Genomic DNA, 19,995 nt, shown 5'->3' on the forward strand with positions numbered 1-19,995 from the left:
CTGCTGTTTGCATCTGCTACATTCCATGGAGAGCGGCTGGGGCTCAGAGGCATGTGGAAAGGGCTAACTAAAAACTGGCACTTGCCATCTGCCCCTCCAAGGATTGGATCAGGTTGGCACTCGCCACCTAATTCTGCTTGGATTCAATCATGAGCTGCTGCCACCGCTCACCTCCAACACTCCGTGAGAGGAGTTCAGGACAGAGGTCAAGAGTGAGGCACTCTGTGCTCTCGGAAAACTGGCTGAACAGGCCTTCAGATAGTTAGGTATTTTCAGGAGAAGATTTTATGACCCAAAGTCTTGCATCTCCTCATATCTAGAAAAGTATGAAAATCATTGACAGTGACATCTGCTCCTCATGACTAGCAGCAGCCTCTGCCTAAGTTTGTGCTTGACTGCATGTGCCCCTCTTCACTGAAATCCTGTATGACACTGAGTTTTCCCTTTGCCTCTTTGGAAGAGTTTCTCAGAGCTTTCATTTTGCCGCCAATATAACTTAACCCACACTTTCACATTGTGTGACTTTATTTCAGTCAACAATGGGAATAAACTGAAGGGTAAGGAGGTTGAAAGAATTCTCGGGGGGAGCTCTCTGGGGGACAAGGCCTTCAGCATCCTGAAGCTCCACGCCACTCTACGGCCAGTCACATGCCAACACGTCTTTCTCGGGTGAGTCTAAATTCTGCAAATGTCCTGAACCACCCAGCCAACTAGCAGCAACATTTGAAAGGAATGCAGTGTGACCCAGAAGCAGTGGCAGAGATTTGAGACGCCTGGGGCTGGCACATGTGGGCGGGGCGTGCTGGGCCTCAGGGCCTCTGTGCGCATGGGCAGTGGCTCGGGGTTCCGAGGAGCATGGGCACTGGAGCGGGGTTGCTAGGCTGCGGTAACTGTGTACGGATAGAGTCCAATGGACACAGCTTCCCAGCCAGACCCCAGTGGTGGTGGAAAGCCTATTCGTAGAAATGATGAGCAGATTATTTTGCTTTTGCCATGAGAACTGTGAGTCACCCATGGGCTGTACCACAACCCTCAGAGAGACCGCAGGAACTCACAGCCTGGATACCACATCCGCAGGAGAGACTTAAAAAATTCCACAAAGCTGCCTTTGTTGGAGATGTCAGGAAGGTCCAGCGTGTACTGTTCCTTAGGCAGAATGGCCTGGATGAGCCTGATAGGAAGAACAGGTCACAGGGGTGGAGGGACAGGGCGGGGTGTGTCTGAGAGGGGCTGGGGGCCGGGCCCAGCTGTCAGTTTCCCTCTGAGGCTCCTGGAAACCAGCATGGGGTCCAGTGCCCAGCAAACTTTATAGGCGGCTAAAGCTTGAACTGGTTTTGGACCCACTCATAACTTCCCTTAGAGAGCACTTTCCTGACAGTTTTTCAGTGATTTAACTGCATGTCAGTAATAATAGAAACCAAATTCAACATAAACATAAAATGGCATCTTATTTTGAATGTACACTTTTATATACAGAAAAGTGTGTAATGAGAAAAATAATTCCCATGATAGATGAGCCTCTGGGATAAAACTTCTTGGTCTCAAATTCAAGATCCGTTTTATATCAATGTACACGTTTGTACATGCGTTCTTTACTGAAGGACCATAGAGGACAACTTTGAAGTGGGGAGACAGCTGTGCTCTTGAATAGGTGGACTCATTTTCTTAAAATGTGTGGTCTTCCCATATTTATTCAGTTTTCCATAAACCAAGTAAACATATCAGAGTTTTTAAAAATTTTGAGTTACACATGCTGTTTTGAATTCTTGTGATGAAATTCAAATTTCTGTGTAGTAGACAAAGACAAAGCTTTGGCCTTCTAGATATCAAAGTGTGCTGTAAATTTCCACAAATTACTGATTTACCAACAGTTGAAAAAACAGATAAGTTAATGGAACGGAACATGCCCAAACACCCAAGTCTATGTAAGACTTTGGAACTTGTTACTGATGAAATTTCATGTAAGGAAAAGAGAAGTTATTAATGAATGGTGGAGAAATAATCTATTTAGAGAAAAGTAGCTAGATTTTTATCTCACAAACATAAGTGTCAGATGTATAGATTAACATTTTTAAATATACAGAGTTAGCAAAGTACCAGAAGAAAACATAAATTCCTATCTATACATTTTTTATGCTGACAAAGACATTCCTAAGAAGGACTTCAAAAGCAAGAATTCTGGAGGTTGATTGAACAACATAAAAACAAAACAAAACAAAACCCTGTAGATCAGAAAATAAGATTAACAAGAGAAAAAACAATGTGGTTTTAAAAGATGTACAGTGTATTTGTGTCAGACAAAATCTTCATTTTTACTGACAAGTCTTTGAAAGCAACAAGCAAAAAAAGCCTCTAATTTGAAATTGGGCAAAGTACTTTTTTTTTCATATCTATAAGTGACCAATAGATAATAGGGAAAATATCTGATATCTCTGTTCAGAAAAGGAATTTAAGTTAAAAGAAATGAAATATCATTTTTCCTTCACAAAATTCATCAAGATGAAGAGCAGTGGTACTTTTACTGCTGATTCAAGTTTTAGTTGATTTTGAGTTTTCAAAGAGATAATTTGCTGATAAGTACTACATTAAAAATATATATATTTCCTTTACACATGAATGCTATTTGTATGAATGAGAGATAAATAGAGGTAAATTAGAGATAAATAACTTACAACTTATTTTTCTCAAGGACTACCTAAAACAGCAATGTATAAAGGAAAACTCAAAAGATTTTTGAAATCAGTTGCAGTGCATTTGGTATGGAGCAATCTTTGACCATGGAAGGTGGCATGGATACTAGATGTATGTTCACTTGCAGAGATGACCTTTTGAAGATCACTGAAAAACAAAAAAAAATCAATTTTGTTATATATAAACAGAAGAGGGCTATGGTCTCTTAGCCAAAAATAGGTACACAAGTGTGATAAAAATATAGTTCTGGGCATTTGCATTCTTTGTGAAGATTTTCCTTTTAGTAAAATTAATTTCTAGAATGAAGCAGTAGAAAACTTCTAATAAATATTTATTATGAATGAAATACTCCTGGGAAAGAGCAAGAATATGAATCTTGCACAGATAAAAATAATTTCTAACTTTCTATTTTAAATTTTTTTTTGAGGATTTGAATCTTGAGACAACTTCTAGCCTCTTCAGAAGTAAAGGGAATCTTTTTATCTGTGCTTGTAGATTTTACTGGAAATATATTATATGCCTATGTTTTGGAATATATGTAGCTTTATTGCATATCATATGTAAATGATTATAGAGTAATCATTTTACTTTACATTCTTATGGAAATTAAAAATAGCAAATATAAATGATTATTATTGTTGCAAAAATTTGTAAAACTTTAGGTATGTCCTTATGACAAGAAAGTCAAAAGTAGCAATGTCAATGAGTGTTCCTATTGCAAAAGTATTGCTTTCCTTTATAAAAGATTTCTTAAAAGAGATTGAACTCTCCAAGATACTTATTAATTCTTTCAATCCATTTATTCCTCAACTGTAACCTGAATACTATGATGTAGGAGACATATTCTTCATCTGTCTGTCAGAACCCTTTCCTCCTTAAAAACTCCATGTTGCTTCTTCTGAGCAAGATGAGAACTTTAAAACTGAAATATTAAGACTTCATTTTGGTTTAAGCTTTTCCTCCCTTCTTTCAAAAAAAAGTGTGTCTGAAGGTAGGAAACTGTAAAAGCTAACGTTTACCTGCCCCTTTGAACATTTAGAGTAGTATATAATTTTGATATTTATCATTGGAAATTTTGCTTTCATACAATGTACAAATCTAAATATTGAATAAAAGGAGCCATCCTGATTCAGCTGACCTGAATTTCCTTTGGCTTAAAGTTTCTTGAAAATCAGAGTAAGAGTTCCATTTTCAAAAATTCTTGTTTTGTTATTTGAGTTCTCTTTCCTCATAATGCTTTTATTTTATGATTTTTCAAACTGAAGTCTAGTTGATTTACAATATTGCCTATCATGTTTTTAATATCTAAAGTTGATTTAAATGCCACCCGTGTGACAAGAACAGCAGTAGACCTGTGGTATAGACCATTATTGCACTTACTGGAAGGCACCATAGGTTGTAAGATGCCCCACTATTTTATGTCCCAATAAGGAAGTTTTTTAAGTGCTGCCAACTCCCAGATATAGAGAACAAACTAGTTCACAGTGGGAAGAGGGAAGCAGGGAGGGGCAGTATAGGTGTAGGGAACTTAGAGGCACAAACTGTTAGGTTTAAAATAAGCTACCAAGATATATTGTACAACACGGGGAATATAGCTACTATTTGATAATAACTCAAAATAGAGTATAACTTTGAAAAATTGCGAATCACTGTATTGTACACCTGTAATTTCTGTCATCATGTTATACATCAACTATACTTCCACAACAATAAAAATGCAACCGGACACAAAAAGACATTTCAATAATTAGACCAACAGGAAAAATGAGAAACAGTTTTTTTTAAAATTCTACCAATTATGGTTGTAAGACATGATGAATTTTAAATTGCCTTCCCATGCCAGAGATGTTAAAACTGTGAGAACATGAGCATCTTAGAATCATTGAAGTCCAGTGTTCTCTCTAATTCTTACAGCAGCAAAGTAGGTATGGTATCATTTTACTTCATTGAAATGTTGTCTTTGTAAAATAGGAGTGAGAGTCATAATTATATTGTCTAACAGCAGCTGAGCTGTTACTTGTGCAAGGAGCTGTTCTAAACACTTTGCATAGATTTTCATTGAAGCCTCACAGCGGTGTCCTATGAGATAACTCCTACTTCATCCCTGTTTGGTTGATGAGGAAATTGAGGCACAGAAAGGCTAAGTAAATGACAGCTAGTAAGTGACAGTTAAAGTAGAAGTCTGGCCCAAGTTGAGCTGAATCTCAAGGTCATGCTTACTATCCAAACAAGTTGCTTTTCCTTTAATGTGGTGAGTAGTAACAGCTTCTAAATCGTATTCTTTCTGCATAAGAAAACTGAGTATTTCTTTTAAAGGGGTAGGAAGAGCATGCTATTGAATGTTTCCAATGACATGAGTAATGGTATGTTTGAACTAGTACGCTCTAATGTCCTAAAAAGTCCTCTCCCGTTCATAGGACTGCCCTCCATTTGGCCTGTGCCAATGGCCACGGAGGCGTGGTAACTCTCCTGGAGCGAGGATGCCAGGTGAACACTCAGGACAGGAAGAAAAGGATGGTGCTGATCAAGGTGTGTAGCAGCCAGCCGTGCCCACGTGAGATGGATTCCATGTAATGACTTAAATTAAAACTCAATTGATCTGATTTAAGTAAGTATAATGAACGGGTGGGACTTGTGACATGTTGACTTGGAATTCCTAGCACTTACAGGCTGTTTCTTGGCATGATACCGACAGGCTGTATAGTGCGAGGCGGAGGAGTGCGTGGACATCCTCCTTAAAAGTGGAGCGAACGTCAACGCCGCAGATGTACTTGGCAACACTGCACTCCACTATGCGGCATCCTCAACACAACGTGTATTGCGGCGAAGCTTCTATCCCATGCCGCGGACATGGACGTGAAAAACCAGGTATAGCTCCACTCGCTTTCTTTACAAAATATTTGAAATACAGGTTCTTTTTTAGCCACAGGTGTTTTACTTCTAATAAATGTACTGAATAGACTACATCAGGCCCTGTTACCATGGAAACAAAGCCAAAGCCAAGGCCAGGGGCTAGAGAAAGGTGATGCCCACAGAAAAGGCAGAGCTCTGTCTCCCAGCCCCTCTGCTACCCTGGGAGGAACAACTCCCCATTAGGAAGTGCTTGGGAGTGAGTGGTAGGTTCAGAGCCCACAAAAGAGGAAGGCCTTGGGGGAGTGAAGTGATGATGTGGGCTGCCTGCCTTCAGAGGCAGGGTGGCTACTGGGGATGGTGGGAGGAGGAAGACCCAGTATGCAGCAGGGGAGCTGGGTGAGTGCACTTGGGCAAGGGAGGCAGCAGGTCACAGGCCCTGAGCACCCCAGGACCCCCGGTAATAGGATCAGGACAAGTGAGGTCAGGTCATGTTTGACAACCAGCAGGGGCATTCACTGGTGCTGGTGGCCACATGGCCCACCATGTACACCTTGGGGTCTTCCATGCTCAGCCTGGTGTAGCTCCTCAGCGGGGCTGTGGCTGTGTGTGGGCAGCAGGTGATGGCAAAGCTGGTCTGCCTGCTTTTGCTCTGGGACATCCATTACCTCCTGGCACTGCAGCCCTGCCAGGAATGCCCTCTGCTGACATAGTAGGTGTAGTTTTACGTATTGGAGGCTCAGGCACTTCCTGAGTGAAAATATTTGGAAAGAACTTAATTGTCTAAGATTTCACTTTAAATAATGAGATTTCCAAAGAAGCATTAGAAGTTGCAGCTTTCTTTTATTTATTTATGGCAGATATTCGTGCAAATATTGCATTTGTCGCAGGTAAAAAATTTCAGTTTTTACCCACTCACATTTTTTTCTGATTGGTGTAAAAATCAGAAAGCAAAACTTGCCTTGGAAATAGACTTTGTCTTAACACTGAAGCGAAACAAAAACATCTGACAGTATAACCAACTTTTTGCTGCTATCGATAAGTTTCTGTTTTATTAAAAAAATTTTATCTAAAAATGATTTCTGTCTCATTGCCCAAGGCTTAAGAGGAAATTAAAGGAAACAGACTATGGATTGAGCAGTTGAAATACGCAGGGTAGTTTGGAAATTGGGCAATTGGGAAATAGCAAGAGGAGGTTTTTGTTTTCCTTCTGTTGATGTAGTTGTTGGGCAAGCTGCTCTTCACTTGTCGGGGAGAAACACTGTCATCTTGGGAAAGAGTGTGAGTGAACTGTACACTTGCCGAGACATCATTGTTATGGGGACTCTAAGGAAATCACACTGGTGGTGAACAGGGGGTGAGTAAGTGGGAAATAAGAGAGAAGAACATATAATGAACTGACCAGTGTCCTATTCTGGCAGAAACAGCCACTTAGATTAGAGCCTAGACTTGGCTTTCAAATCTAGGATGTCTTGATGGGAAGTAAGGAATGCATGGATAATGAAATCAAGTTGCTTCTGAATTGACTAGTCCCTGTTCTACCGCTGTATACCCAGGAGAATGAAATGCAGTTTTGTTAAGTGACTTTCACGTCTCACACTTTTCTTTGTGCAATTCCTCAAATGAGAGGAGGAACTGGCCATGTGGGTAAGCGATGAGTCCTAACTGGTCGGTTGTCTCCTGTGCGAGTTCTCAGCTAAAATCGTGCCAGTGAACCACAATCACCTGGCAGCATTTACAAAAATGTACAAGCCTAGGCTCTCCCCTGAAGATTTTGATTGAAGAAATCTAGTAAGGCCTGGACACAGGTATTTAGAAAGATTTCCTTGAGATTCTGACACAACCCTTGGGTAAGAGCTATTGAATGGCTACGTGTAATACGTGTAAATTCACAGATCTCAAAAAGAAGACCTCTCTAGAAGAGTGGGAGTTTGACAGATGCTGCCTCCTTCAGTGCTCTCCTTTCCAGGCACATAAGCTTGACTTGACTTTTATCTGTCTCTACTTCTGTGCTTGACAAATTAAAACGAGTATTATTGGCAGTATCTGTGGGCTTGAAGAATAACTCCTTTTTCCTTCCAATCACTGATCATTCAGTGGCACTCAGAGAGTCTTAGAAATTTGCTTATGGTGAATGATTTAATAAGTAGAGCCCTTTAAGGATTTTGCATCTTTTGTTACCATCCAAGTCATTAGGCCAACAGGGTTTTCCTGACTGCAATAATAATAAATCATGACCCTTCCACTGGTTAAAGCTGTGTAACCAAATCATGCAATATATCAGGTAGATTCACTGAGCACCTGCATCATCAAAATGGATTTTTTTTTTAAATTGCAGTATACTTGATTTACAGAGTTGTGTTAGTTTCTGCTTTATAGTGGTGATTCAGTTATATATATATATATGTGTATATATATACACACCACACATATACATACACACACACATTTTCATATTGGCCACTTTGGTTTACTACAGGATGTTGCATACAAGGCCTTATACTGTACAGTGGGACCTTGTCATTTATCTATTTTATATGCAGTAGTTTGTATTTGCTAATCCCAAACTGCTAATTTATCCCTCCTCCACCACCTTTCCCATTTGGCAGCCATCAGTTTGTTTTCTACATCTGTGAGTCTGTTTCTGTTTCTTAAATAAGTTCATTGGTGTCAAAGTTTAGAGTCCACATATTAAGTGATATCACCTCAGATTTGTCTTTCCAACTTACCTCATTCAGTATGATAATCTCTGGGCCCATCGATGTTGTTGCAAATGGCATGATTTCATTGTTTTTATGGCTGAGTAGTATTCCATTCTATATGACTGTACCATGCAAGATGGCAGTTTTAAACATCAAAACCCAGGAAGTTACTAACAGAAGGGAATTGTTTTAATAGTGTAGTTTCAGCCATCTTATGAACTAAAGATCCATATGATTAACAATAAGGGAGATTGAGATACAGACTGTAGTCTGAGTAGGCATAGGAAAAATTCTTAAAGTGGGTATTATGAGTCTTAATAGCACTTTTTATGACATGTTGGGGCCCAGTTTTATTTTTATTTTATTATTTTTTTTTGTAGGACATACGATACTAAAGAAAGGAAAGGTTTTACATCCAAATATTTGCTTTTATACCCAACTGTTTGGAAGCACAGCAAACATAAAAACACAAGTGGGCTATAGACGAAACATGGCCCCTGGATATGTTCAGTTGGCCTCCACACATCGAGTCAACGTTTAAAATTTAGGAGACTTGTGCAGAAATCTACACTTCAGACTTCTCCTAAAGGAACAATTCTAGTGCCCAGTGTGGTCTGCTGTGCAGAGGCAGCCCCTTGTCAGTGGGGTGTGTGGTCTCCACTTTACTGTCCTCACCTGGGACCTTCACTTAACACGGGTCCCCTACTTTGCCTCTGTAAGCATTTGACTTGACAATTCCTGTCTTATAGTATATTTTGATAATGATTTTGAGATTTTAAAGGCAGTCTGTATTGATTTATAATCTATTTCATATTATATAATAATCTCAAGCATGGGATTTAATCTTTCAAATTAGAACTTATAAGTTGATTTTTAAAACAAACTTTTTCTTTTCATGAATATGCAAATGATCATATTCCCATCAGAATGTCTGTAAACCTGATAAGGTTGGTCGTGGTCATAGCTGGATAGGTTATGCTCACTGAAGACAGCGTGATATCTTTCTCCTCCGCGTGGCTCCTTAAAGCTGCACTTGACTCAGCAGTTACATGGTTCCCTGTGGAGCAGCGCTGAGAGCGCTGAGCACAGTCACGGAGCAGTAAGGGGACGACAGACGGCCTGGCAGAAGCAGAAGTTCTTGGAACCAGTAAGTGCTTGAAGTGAGTTGTAGAGAATGACTTCACAGTGAATCTTTTGAAGTGGTCAAGGAGGAATGTTTTAGAGTAGGAGCACAGAGGGGTGAGGAGGAAAAGGCTACTTTTTATTTACTTTACATGACATGTTTATGTTCAGAGACTTACAAGTTTTTACTTTCAGTTTTGAAATATGTCATTTTGTACATTATACACTGTTTTTGCTGTTTACAGGATGACCTGACACCACTATTAGTTGCCATAAGGGAAAACAGGCAGTGAATGGCAGAATTTTTAAATGAAAAACAGGCAAATATACATGCAATTGAGAAGATGAAAAGGTACAGTAGTTTGTTCTCTTTTAAAAAAAAACCTTTGATGTTGTTCTTGAGCAGTATCAGTCAGGAAAATTAAATTAATAAAAGGATTAACTTGGAATCCACACATCATTGGTTAGGTAGAAAAGCAGTTCTGCTGGGTGTCACAAAGAACAGAATAGAGCAGGATTCATCTTCCTTTAGAATATTGACTGATGTCATTTGCAACCTGATTCTTTTGATCATATGATCTCAGAGGTCAGGGAGATCACTTTCATTTCATTAGTATGAATTCCACTTTTAATTGACCTTATGATAGAACATTGAATTTCTGAATTCTTTTATAATAATTTTTAAATGTCTACTGTGTATAAATTTTTTCTTAAAACATGAAGGTTAAACATGGAGGAATTTGTTTTGTCTTTTGGATGACTATTAGCTTGAAATGACTTTCTTTGAAGAATACTGATATTTTTATGTTATCACGCATGAGTATTCAACACCATTACCGGATCCTATAGACTCATCCGTTTTTATCGTTTTTCAATTCTTGTACATTTTGATGTTTTTATTTTTTAATTGATAATGGTAGAAAGAGGAAAGATAGCTTTAGTGATTGAATGAACATTTCCTTTAAAGCAGACAAACCAGTGGTAGATAATAGGAAAGAGTTGAGCTTTAGATCCAGACCAGGTTTAAGTCCTAGCTTTCCTGTTTGTCAGGTGTGTTCCCTGGGGAACATGACTTCTTATCAACAAATAGGTTTCCTGATACGTAAAGGAGGAGAGGAGTATGTCCTTTAAGAGGGGTTGTGTGTAAGAAATACATACGGTATTTAATTCAGTGCCGAGCACATGCTTCTCAGCATGATTCACTGCAACCATGACTATTTTTATGGCCATCCTCATTCATATTATTGTCTTAAGCCTGCAAACAGCTTTTCTTTTCCTGATCTCTAGCTGATTTTAAAGTATAATATTTCAGACTCAGTAAGAAATGGGGAAATCTTTATTTAAATCTTTACCTACTTGAAATAAGTGACCTCAGCATCGTTTCTTGTCCATCAGAGGACTTTAAATCTGCAACTTCATCTCTGTGTTACCCCAGTAGGACAGGGGGCTGCTTTTTTGTGGCTTGCTTTTGGCCTTGAGGTAATTTGCTGAGATGAACACTTGAGCATGTATATGATCAGTCTTACAGAGATGGTCAAGATATAAACTTGGTAAAATATATCAAATTAGCTGTTTAAATAAGTTAAGTAAATTCCTCAGAGGAGGGGGTGAGTTTTCTTCTCTGATTTTAGAACAACCCTCATGCTTGCTGTAAGTGGTGAATCACCAAATATGATCAGGCTTCTTCTTCAACAAGCATTGATGTCTTTTCTCAAGATATCTAGGCATGGAGTGTAGAAGGATATACTCTTATTGGTGGTTTTAATATGTAAGTGTTTGCATTAAAATGGCTATGATCACTAAACTGAGGGTGAAACTAACTGTTACTTGTCACAGGACAGGTGAGAGTTCCGAGTTGGGTGCAGGCAGTTGGGGGATGGCAGTGAGCTGTGCCACATCATGAGCTGGAAATCATGCTGAAGGCCAGACTAGTGAGATGCAGCAGTGGCCCAGGATTCTTTATCTCAGGGTCTATGAGCCCTTTATCCTTCAGCATCCTTGTGTTCTTTATTTCATTCCAAGTGTATCCCTTATGCATGGGGTACAAACAGTATCATAACTGATTTTTCTAAGTAGCTATTTGGGTCTTAAAATGTTTAGTTGAGCAGAAAATCCTGTCTTTTGCCTTGAGGACTTTCTTCTGTACTCTTCCTCTGGAATCTTCCGAGAAGCAAAGGGATTCCCCGAGATCAAAGTGACAACTGTCTTCCACAAGTCACTGGGGTTGGGGTGGGGAGGAGGGCTTTCTAACCATTCTGTTGTTTCCCTCAATTCTGTTGCTGCAGCGTCAGTATGAAAACTGGTCTTAACAGGGTCTCGTTGGCAGCTGGGTCTGCGCTCTGCATGTTGCTCTCTAAAGACCTTTAATAAAATCATTTTAAAAGAAGAAAACAGAAAGTGTCTCTGCGGTTGGTCCTGTTTGACCTCTCCCGGGATGCCCTTGCTGACCCACATTTCTCAGCCTTCCTGGTGACCCACACTTAGACTGCAGAGCGACAGCTTGTTTAGTTCTCATGCATTGCTTGTGTGATGTCCTATATTTATAAATTTAGCTACAAAGTATGTAATAGCTGAGGTGCCCTGAATTATAAACCCTGAAAAAAGGGCTGCTCATCACCATAACTTGGAACATTTTTCTTAAAACTGCAACCTTTGAATGTTCCACCTATGAAAAAAGCACACATTGGTTTTATCCGGGATGCTAAAATAGTTCAGGCATTAAAGTTCAAGAAGGATTTATTCCATTCCTTCACTGTTTCTCGGAGCATTTTGGGGTTATATTATGTCATGAAATCCTCTGAATACTGTTGGAAATTAAGGCAGTAAGCTCCCAGTTTTATAGAGGAAGACTTTGAGCTGATTAGAAACAACTTTTCCAGGAACAAATAGCTGTTGGTTTCAGAACTCAGACTTCTGAGTTCAAGATCCTTTCCATATGTCAGGCTAAATCTAGTTCACTCAGTGAGCTATCCGGCCCTCAATTCATGACTACTTCACCTTACTTTTTTTCTCCTTCAATTGCATGCTAAAGGAAAAGCTTATAGAACTTACAAATTTGAGGTATATAGGACCACTGAAGTTTTGATATTAACTCTGCTATTGTCTGAAATAATGTAAGAATTTAATATATTTGGTAATTATTTTCATATTGGCATTCAAGAGTAATATTTATCAATTCCTTTTTTTTACATAGCAATCACCAATGGATTTCTGAACACAAAGACGAAAAGAGATGTGAAACGCCTTTTCAAGATACCAACCCAGATAAGACTCCTGATTGTAAGTTACTCTCTGTGGTCCTGCCATAGATGAAGAAAGTAAGAGTGAGGAAGTATTGATCATGACAGAGCAGTGAAAAAACCAGTGTGGAAATTTCATGTATATCTTGAGTTTTAAAGTTAACTTCTCCCTTAATGTTCTAGTATTCAAAATTATTTAGGAAGTTAATTGTAGGTAATTTAAACCCTGAAACAGTGTTGTCTGGAAAGAATTTCACTTATTTAAACACAACCCCTGAAATCCCATATTCTTTCTTTGTGTAAAGAAGAAAAACAGATTTTTAAGTTTGTTGTACATGTCCTCCATCAACCACATCATAACACATTGGACTTCTTACAGAATTGGATCTATAATGTTTACAACAAATGGGTTACACTTAGGAAATGAATATTAGTTATTGCATAGTGACTCATCTCACTTAAAAAGTTACTATCTTTAAAACTGGGAAGTCAGCAATCCCTTCCTGGTACTCTAAACAAATGGCAAACAGTGAGCACTGCCAAGCTGAGCCAGTGCAGCACACCAGTAAGAGAGAGTTTTTGAAAAGTCCCCAGCGACAGTACAGAAGTCCGGAAAGCAGTGCCTTATGGAGAAGCACTGGTCACTTTTCCCATCCTTATACCAACCAGGTCTCCCTCTTACCAACTTCATGCCTCATAAGTGCAAACAGAATGGGATATGTTGACCTAATGAGAACCAGATATTTTCTTCTTCTCTTTCTCCTCCTCCCTCTTCCTCTTCTTTTTGGATACTTGTCATGAAACTAATTTTGTTAGAACAAGCTGCTCTGTTGCCATCAGTTAAAGGATTTTCATCATAAATATTCAAATAGCTCAACTCAGGACTTAAGAAATTCCAGTAAAAGCACAAAAATGCTTCACATGAACATGAACACTGCTGTGCTGCCTGGGTGAGAGCCCTGGCGTTTGCACAGTCTGCAGTGTGTGAGGGCCCCTGGAACATAGCAGGCCTCTAGCAAGCAAAGTGCTTCTGGCGGTTGGCGTTACATGTTATAGGAGACACAAAGATGGAATTGGTAACTTTTGTCTTTAAGGTAATCATAATACAATAAAGTTGTCCCTGGCTGTTTTCTGTATTTTTTTAAATAGAATTTTGAAAGAAAGCATTTTCATTTATCTGATAATTATTTATCACTGTTTAAATCATTTTTTCCCATGTAAATGGCTGTCAAGTGTCTTGTAGGTACTAAGCACGAACCTGACGTAACAAAATGCAAACATTTAACACGCAGCCCCGCCCCCCAGGAGCGTGTCACTTATCGTCATGTTTGTGATTCCCTCTCGGTGACTCTGCTCCCTGTGTCCCAGGGCCCCTAGGGCTTCCTAAGTTTCTGTCTGTATCTTTCTTTGGTATTTCATATGTGCCTAATACTTAAATTAAGTTCATGGTGAGGAAATGCCTTTTGAAAAAGTGGGTAGGATTTGAGGGAAGCATGCAGAGCGAGTAGAAGTTTGCTGGGAAGCAGACAGAAGGACAATATTTGGTAGTAGGAACATCTTTCAAGATGACATTTGGCCAAAGGAACAGCAGTGCAGAGGCAAAGATGTGCCAGGGAATTCAAGAGGATTCATGAGTTTCATGTTGTTGGTCCAAAAAGGATGCCATGGGCCTGGTTGGGAACAAGGTGAATACGCAGCTCAGGAATGCTCCGGAAAGCCCTTTTAGTTCTATAGAGAAGAGTACGTCTCCTGTACACCCTGGGGAAATATATCGGAATGCTGCTTGCTGTAAAGAATAATAGGCCTGAGGGGAAGTGGCTAAAACAAGAGGAAGCAGGATTGTTTAGATGGTTCATTGATGCCATCAGCATCCCAGATGTTGTCCCTCCTTCAGCTGTGAGGCTGGTGGTGGTTGACGTCTCCTTCCCTGGTCTGCTGGTTAGCAGCAGGTCCCAGCATCATATTCTCACATGACAATATCCAAAGGCCGGAAGGGCTCCTTTTGTCTACCTGTTTTCCTACAAATAGGAAGAACAGTGAGATGCTTATAATAGATTTCCCTGAACATTTTACTGGCAGGGTTATATCACATACTCATTCCTAAATAAGCCTCTGGTAAAGGAAAGGTAGTTCCACTGATTATCTTAGAATAGTGAATTCTCTTTTCAGAGCTGGGGATATTGGGATAAAATAATATCAAAGTCAAGTTGCAATTGTGCAGCAAGAAGGAAGAAAAAGAGTGGCTGTCAGGTTGGAAGTCAGCAATATGTGCTGCAGGGATTCCATGGGGAATTTTGAGCACAAGAGCAAGAAGATTAGATTTGAATATTAGGGCTCTCTGGTCATGACCTAAAGCATAGGAAGGGGTGACCGAGCCAGAAACAGAGAAACAAGAAAATGGTACTGACACCATGAAGATGCTCCAGAGGAGCCACCAGATGAAAAGAAGTTGACCTTTGTGGATGGAAAAGACAACACTGACATGCCCAGTAAATTAGTGAACATCTATGGAGTTTGATTTTTCTTCTCTCTGTGCTTAAAAGCTACTATAGGGCGAGGGAAGGGAATAGCTGATTGGTAGATGGATGGGATGCTTCGGATGCAGGAATTCCTGGGTTGAATCCCAAATACCTCCATAGAAAAAGAAAAGAAAGAAAAAGAAAGGCTAGTGTAAAATATCTGAAGACTGTAGATCCATTTACCACATCCATTACTGTTTGCTGTCCTTTTGCCAGCTGTCTTCATACATATCCCAACCACAACCAGGTTTTTCTACAAGGAAATGCTTCAACCCTCTGAAATTCTTTTGTGCAACATTGTTTTATGGAAATCTTGTTGAATGGAGATAGACCTACATGTGTGTGTATAATAGACAGTGGTCAATGTTGTCATTAATAAATATGTGACTACATTCTCTAGGTGAAACATCAGCTTTCTACTCAACAGAGGAGGAAGATGCACCTTCTCCTGATATGGAGGTAGTGTCTCCTTTTGTTACTTTTCTTCTTCTTTTAATATGTAGCCATCTAGGGTTGTTAAAACATAAGCGGATGGATGCTTTGACTTTGCATTCTGACATTTACATTTTCCCATCACAATTCACATATTTTCTAATCTACAGTTAATACTGGCATTCTGTGCTTTCGGTCATGCGAGTGCATGGTACACTTGTGTTAATTTTCCACGCTCACCTACTGAAAGTCGTGTTTATACCTAAATTCTTTGCTTGGAATACTTTGCCGTTACACATTAGTGCAAAGTTTTAAATATAAATAGTTCCCTGTGCAAACTTGGTGTATTTTGAAGATTCTTCTGTTTTGGCCTTTATTACACTCCTCAATTTTGGATCCATCAAGTGATGTCTCTTATGGAGTCTTGCAAATGGGGTCTTTGCATCCCATTCCCACTAAGTGTGTTCTAGTTTCCCATATGAGTTTTACACTGTTTCCAATCTTGTCCATTTACTCAAGCTGCCCTTCTTCGAATCCCGTTCCCTTCCCCTCTGCACTTGGCCTCTCTTTGAAAACACAGCCCGGTCTTCCCAGCATTCCCTGAGCCAACACATGCACCACACTCTTCTCTCCTTTGTGCCCTGAGTGTCCGTTGACTTGAGTTGTACAGCTTTTGAATGGTCCTTTTGTGCGCTGATTGGTTTTCACGTGTCCCTGCCTCTGGTACAAGAGAGCAGAATCTGTCTTTCGTTTGCATTGCCAGCTTTTCCCAGGATAATGCCTATGATGTGGTAGATACAGTAAATATTTTCTGTCTCACTGACTGAGAGCCTGAATGGCCAAATCATGAGTATGATGGCTTCTGAAGGTGGGTTTTTAATATTCTTTTGTTTTGTTTTTATAGGAAGGGGTGACCGAGGCAGAAATTGAGCAAGATGAACCTGGTACTGAAATGGATGCAGACGATGAAGGTGGTTGAGAGGAGCCAACAGATGAGAAGGAATTGACGTCTGTGGGTGGAACAAACAAAGCTGACATGTCCAGTAAGCTAGTGAACATTGATGGAGTTTGACTTTTCTTATCCCTGTGCTTAAAAGTTACTGTGGGGTCAGGGAAGGGTGTACCTGATTTGTAGATGGATGGCATGCTTCGGATGCAGTAGTTGCATCGCCGGACCTCCATTCAAACAAAGAAATGAAATGCTAATCTAAAATATCTGAAGACTGTAGATCCAGATACCATATGCAGTACTGTTTGTTTTCCTTTTGCCCACTGTCTTCATACATAGCCCAACCACGACTAGGTTTTCCTTCAAGAAAATGCTTCACCCCTCTGAAATTCTTTTGTGCCCCGTTATTTTACGGAAAGATTCTTGAATTGAGATAGACTTATATGTGTGTGTACAATGGACAGTGGTCAATGTTGTCATCAATGTATATGTGACTACATTCTCTAGGTGAAACATCACCCTGCTACTCGGGAGAAGCCGAAGACGCACAGTCTCCCGATGAGGAGGTACTGTCTCCTTTTGTTATTTTTCTTCTTCTTTTAATATCTAACCATTGAGGGTCGTTAAAACATAAGCGGATGGATGCCCTGACTTTGGGTTCTGATGTTTGCGTTTTCCCATCTCAATTCTTGACTTATGTTTTCCAGTCTACAATTAGTCAAGTCCGTTTGTGCTTTCGGTCACGCCAGTGCATAGTACACTTGTGTTAATTTTCCATGCTCACCTACTGGAATCAGTGTCTATATCTAAGTTCTTTGCTAGGAGTACTTTTCCGTTGTATATTAGTACAAGTTATTGAATACAGATAGTTCTCTATGAAAGCTTGTTGTAGTTTGAAGATTCTTCTGTTTTGTTTTGGTCTTTATTGCACTCTTCAATTTTGGATCCATCAAATGATGTCTCTTATGGAGTCCTGCAAATGGGGTCTTTCCATTCCACTCCCACTCAGTGTGTTCTAGTTTTCCATGTGAGTTTTCTGCTGTTTCCAACCTCGTCCACTTGCTAAAGCTGCCCTTCCTCGAATCCCTTTCCCTGCCCCCTCTGCACTGAGCCTGTCTTTTAAGACACAGTCCGGTCTTCCCAGCATTCCCCGAGCCAAGACCTGCCCCAGACTCTTCTCTCCTTTGTGCCCTGACTATCCATTGACTTCAGTGGTAGAGCTGTTGGATGACCCTTTTCTGTGCTGATTGGTTTTCACGTGTCCCTGCCTCTGGTACAACACAGAGCAGAATCTGTCTTTCGTGTGTATTCCCGGCTTTTGCCAGGATAATGCCTATGATGTGATAGATTCAGTAAATATTTTCTGTCTCACTGACTGATACACTGAATGGTCAAGTGCGTAAGTATGATGGTTTCTCAAGGTGGGGTTTGTTTTGTTTTGTTTCACAGGAAGTTTCAACTGAGCCAGAAACTGAAAAAGAAGAAGATGTTACTGAATCTCTTGAAGGTCCTACAGAGGAATCAACTGTTCAGGCCAAAATGACTTTTGATGAAGGAGTTCTTATATTTATCTTATTTTTATGTAGCATTTACTTGATATTTGTAGTGTTATATAAACCTACGCTTGGTGACATGTGGCCGGGTTAAATGTTGTATACTGCATTGTATCCGTTTGTTTGTGTCTTTTAAGACACAGTCCGGTCTTCCCAGCATTCCCCGAGCCAAGACCTGCCCCAGACTCTTCTCTCCTTTGTGCCCTGACTATCCATTGACTTCAGTTGTAGAGCTGTTGGATGACCCTTTTCTGTGCTGATTGGTTTTCACATGTCCCTGCCTCTGGTACAACGCAGAGCAGAATCTGTCTTTCGTGTGTATTCCCGGCTAACATCACCCTGCTACTCTGGAGAAGCTGAAGACGCACAGCCTCCCGATGAGGAGGTACCATCCTTGTGTTAGTTTTCTTCTTGTCTAATATCTAAGCATCAAAGAGCGTTAAAACATAAGCGGTTGGATGCCCTGACTTTGCGTTCTGATGTTTGCATTTTCCCATCCCAATTCTTGACTAGCATTTTCTAATCTACAACTAATAATGTCATTCTGTGCTTTGGGTTTTGTGAATGCACAGTACAGTTGTGTGAATTTTCCACTCTCGCCTAGAGAAAGCAGTGTCTGTATCTAAATTTTTTGCTTCAAATATTTTTCTGTTATAGATTAGTACAAGTTATTGAATATAGATAGTTCCCTGTGTACGTTCGGTGTAGTTTAAAGTTTCTACTGTTTTTCTTGTATTTTTTGCACTCCTCATTTTCGATTAATCGACTGTTGTCGCTTACTGAATCTTGCAAATGGGGTCTTTCCATTCCTTTCCCATTCAGTGTGTTCCAGTTTTCCATGTGATTTCTTATGCTGTTTCCCACCTCATCCTTTTACTCTAGCTGCCTTTCTTTGAATCCCTTTCCCTGCCCCCTCTGCACTCTGCCTGTCTTTGAAGACACAGTCCGGTCTTCCCAGCATTCCCCGGGCCAATACCTGCCACGGAATCTTCTCTCCTATGTGCGCTAACTGTCCGTTGAGTTCAGTTGTAGAGCTGTTGGATGACCCTTTTCTGTTCTGGTTGGTTTTCACGTGTCCCTGCCTCTGGTACAACACAGAGCAGAATCTGTCTTTCGTGTGTATTCCCGGCTTTTGCCAGGATAATGCCTATGATGTGATAGATTCAGTAAATATTTTCTGTCTTACTGACTGATACACTGAATGGTCAAGTGTATAAGTATGATGGTTTCTCAAGGTGGGGTTTGTTTTGTTTTGTTTCACAGGAAGTTTCAACTGAGCCAGAAACTGAAAAAGAAGAATATGATACTGAATCTCTTGAAGGTCCTTCAGAGGAATCAACTGTTCAGGACAAAATGACTTTTGATGAAGAGTTTTTATATCTTATTTTTATGTAGCATTTATTTGATATTTGTAGTGTCATATAAACCTACACTTGATGACGTGTGGCTGGGTTAAATGTTATATACTGCATTGTATCCGTTTGTTAATTCTTTCCCCTCAATTGATTAAACCCGTCTGTATAGCTCAAAAACCTGTGGTTTGTATTTGTATGGTTTCCATTTTGGTTCTTAAACTATGTGTTCTCAAATTTCAGAAGTATTGTTTGTCATCCTGTTTCCATAGTTGTGTTTTTGGTATAAATGGATGTGTTAAATTTTACAGTGATTTAGAGAAAAACATTTGATTAAAATGAATAGTGTTTTTGTTTTTGTTCTTTTATTTTTTCTGTTTTCATCTCTTTAACTTTTAAAACATATCCCTGCTTCCTTTGAAATGTTATTATATGTTCATGTAGATCTGCAGGGACATTTCAGGAGAAAGAACAGTATGGTAAGCAATACGAAATATATCGGTTTCTTATACCAACAGTTGATTCAGTCGTGTTATATTCAGGGCCACCCCTAATTATAGGAATGGATTCTTTTCCTCGAACTGTG

At 39.7% G+C, this 19,995-nt stretch overlaps 1 long non-coding RNA gene across 3 annotated transcripts in view; it reads left to right on the plus strand.

Moving 5' to 3' along the window:
* Positions 1-19,598, plus strand: part of LOC105097404 (uncharacterized) — a 40,714-nt gene extending 21,116 nt beyond the window's left edge. The window contains exons 3-11 of one of the 3 annotated variants that reach the window (XR_004139559.2): positions 5,109-5,299; positions 5,387-5,559; positions 9,611-9,717; positions 12,559-12,644; positions 15,524-15,582; positions 16,460-16,598; positions 17,012-17,070; positions 17,954-18,442; positions 19,321-19,598. This is a non-coding gene — a long non-coding RNA (uncharacterized LOC105097404). The remainder of the gene's footprint in view (positions 1-5,108; positions 5,300-5,386; positions 5,560-9,610; positions 9,718-12,558; positions 12,645-15,523; positions 15,583-16,459; positions 16,599-17,011; positions 17,071-17,953; positions 18,443-19,320) is intronic. The other 2 variants (XR_004139563.2, XR_010381888.1) reach the window with 2 other exon arrangements.
* The last annotated feature ends 397 nt before the right edge of the window (positions 19,599-19,995 follow it).

The sequence above is a fragment of the Camelus dromedarius genome, chromosome 8 (genome assembly GCF_036321535.1).
Source record: "Camelus dromedarius isolate mCamDro1 chromosome 8, mCamDro1.pat, whole genome shotgun sequence".
Taxonomy (NCBI): domain Eukaryota; kingdom Metazoa; phylum Chordata; class Mammalia; order Artiodactyla; family Camelidae; genus Camelus; species Camelus dromedarius.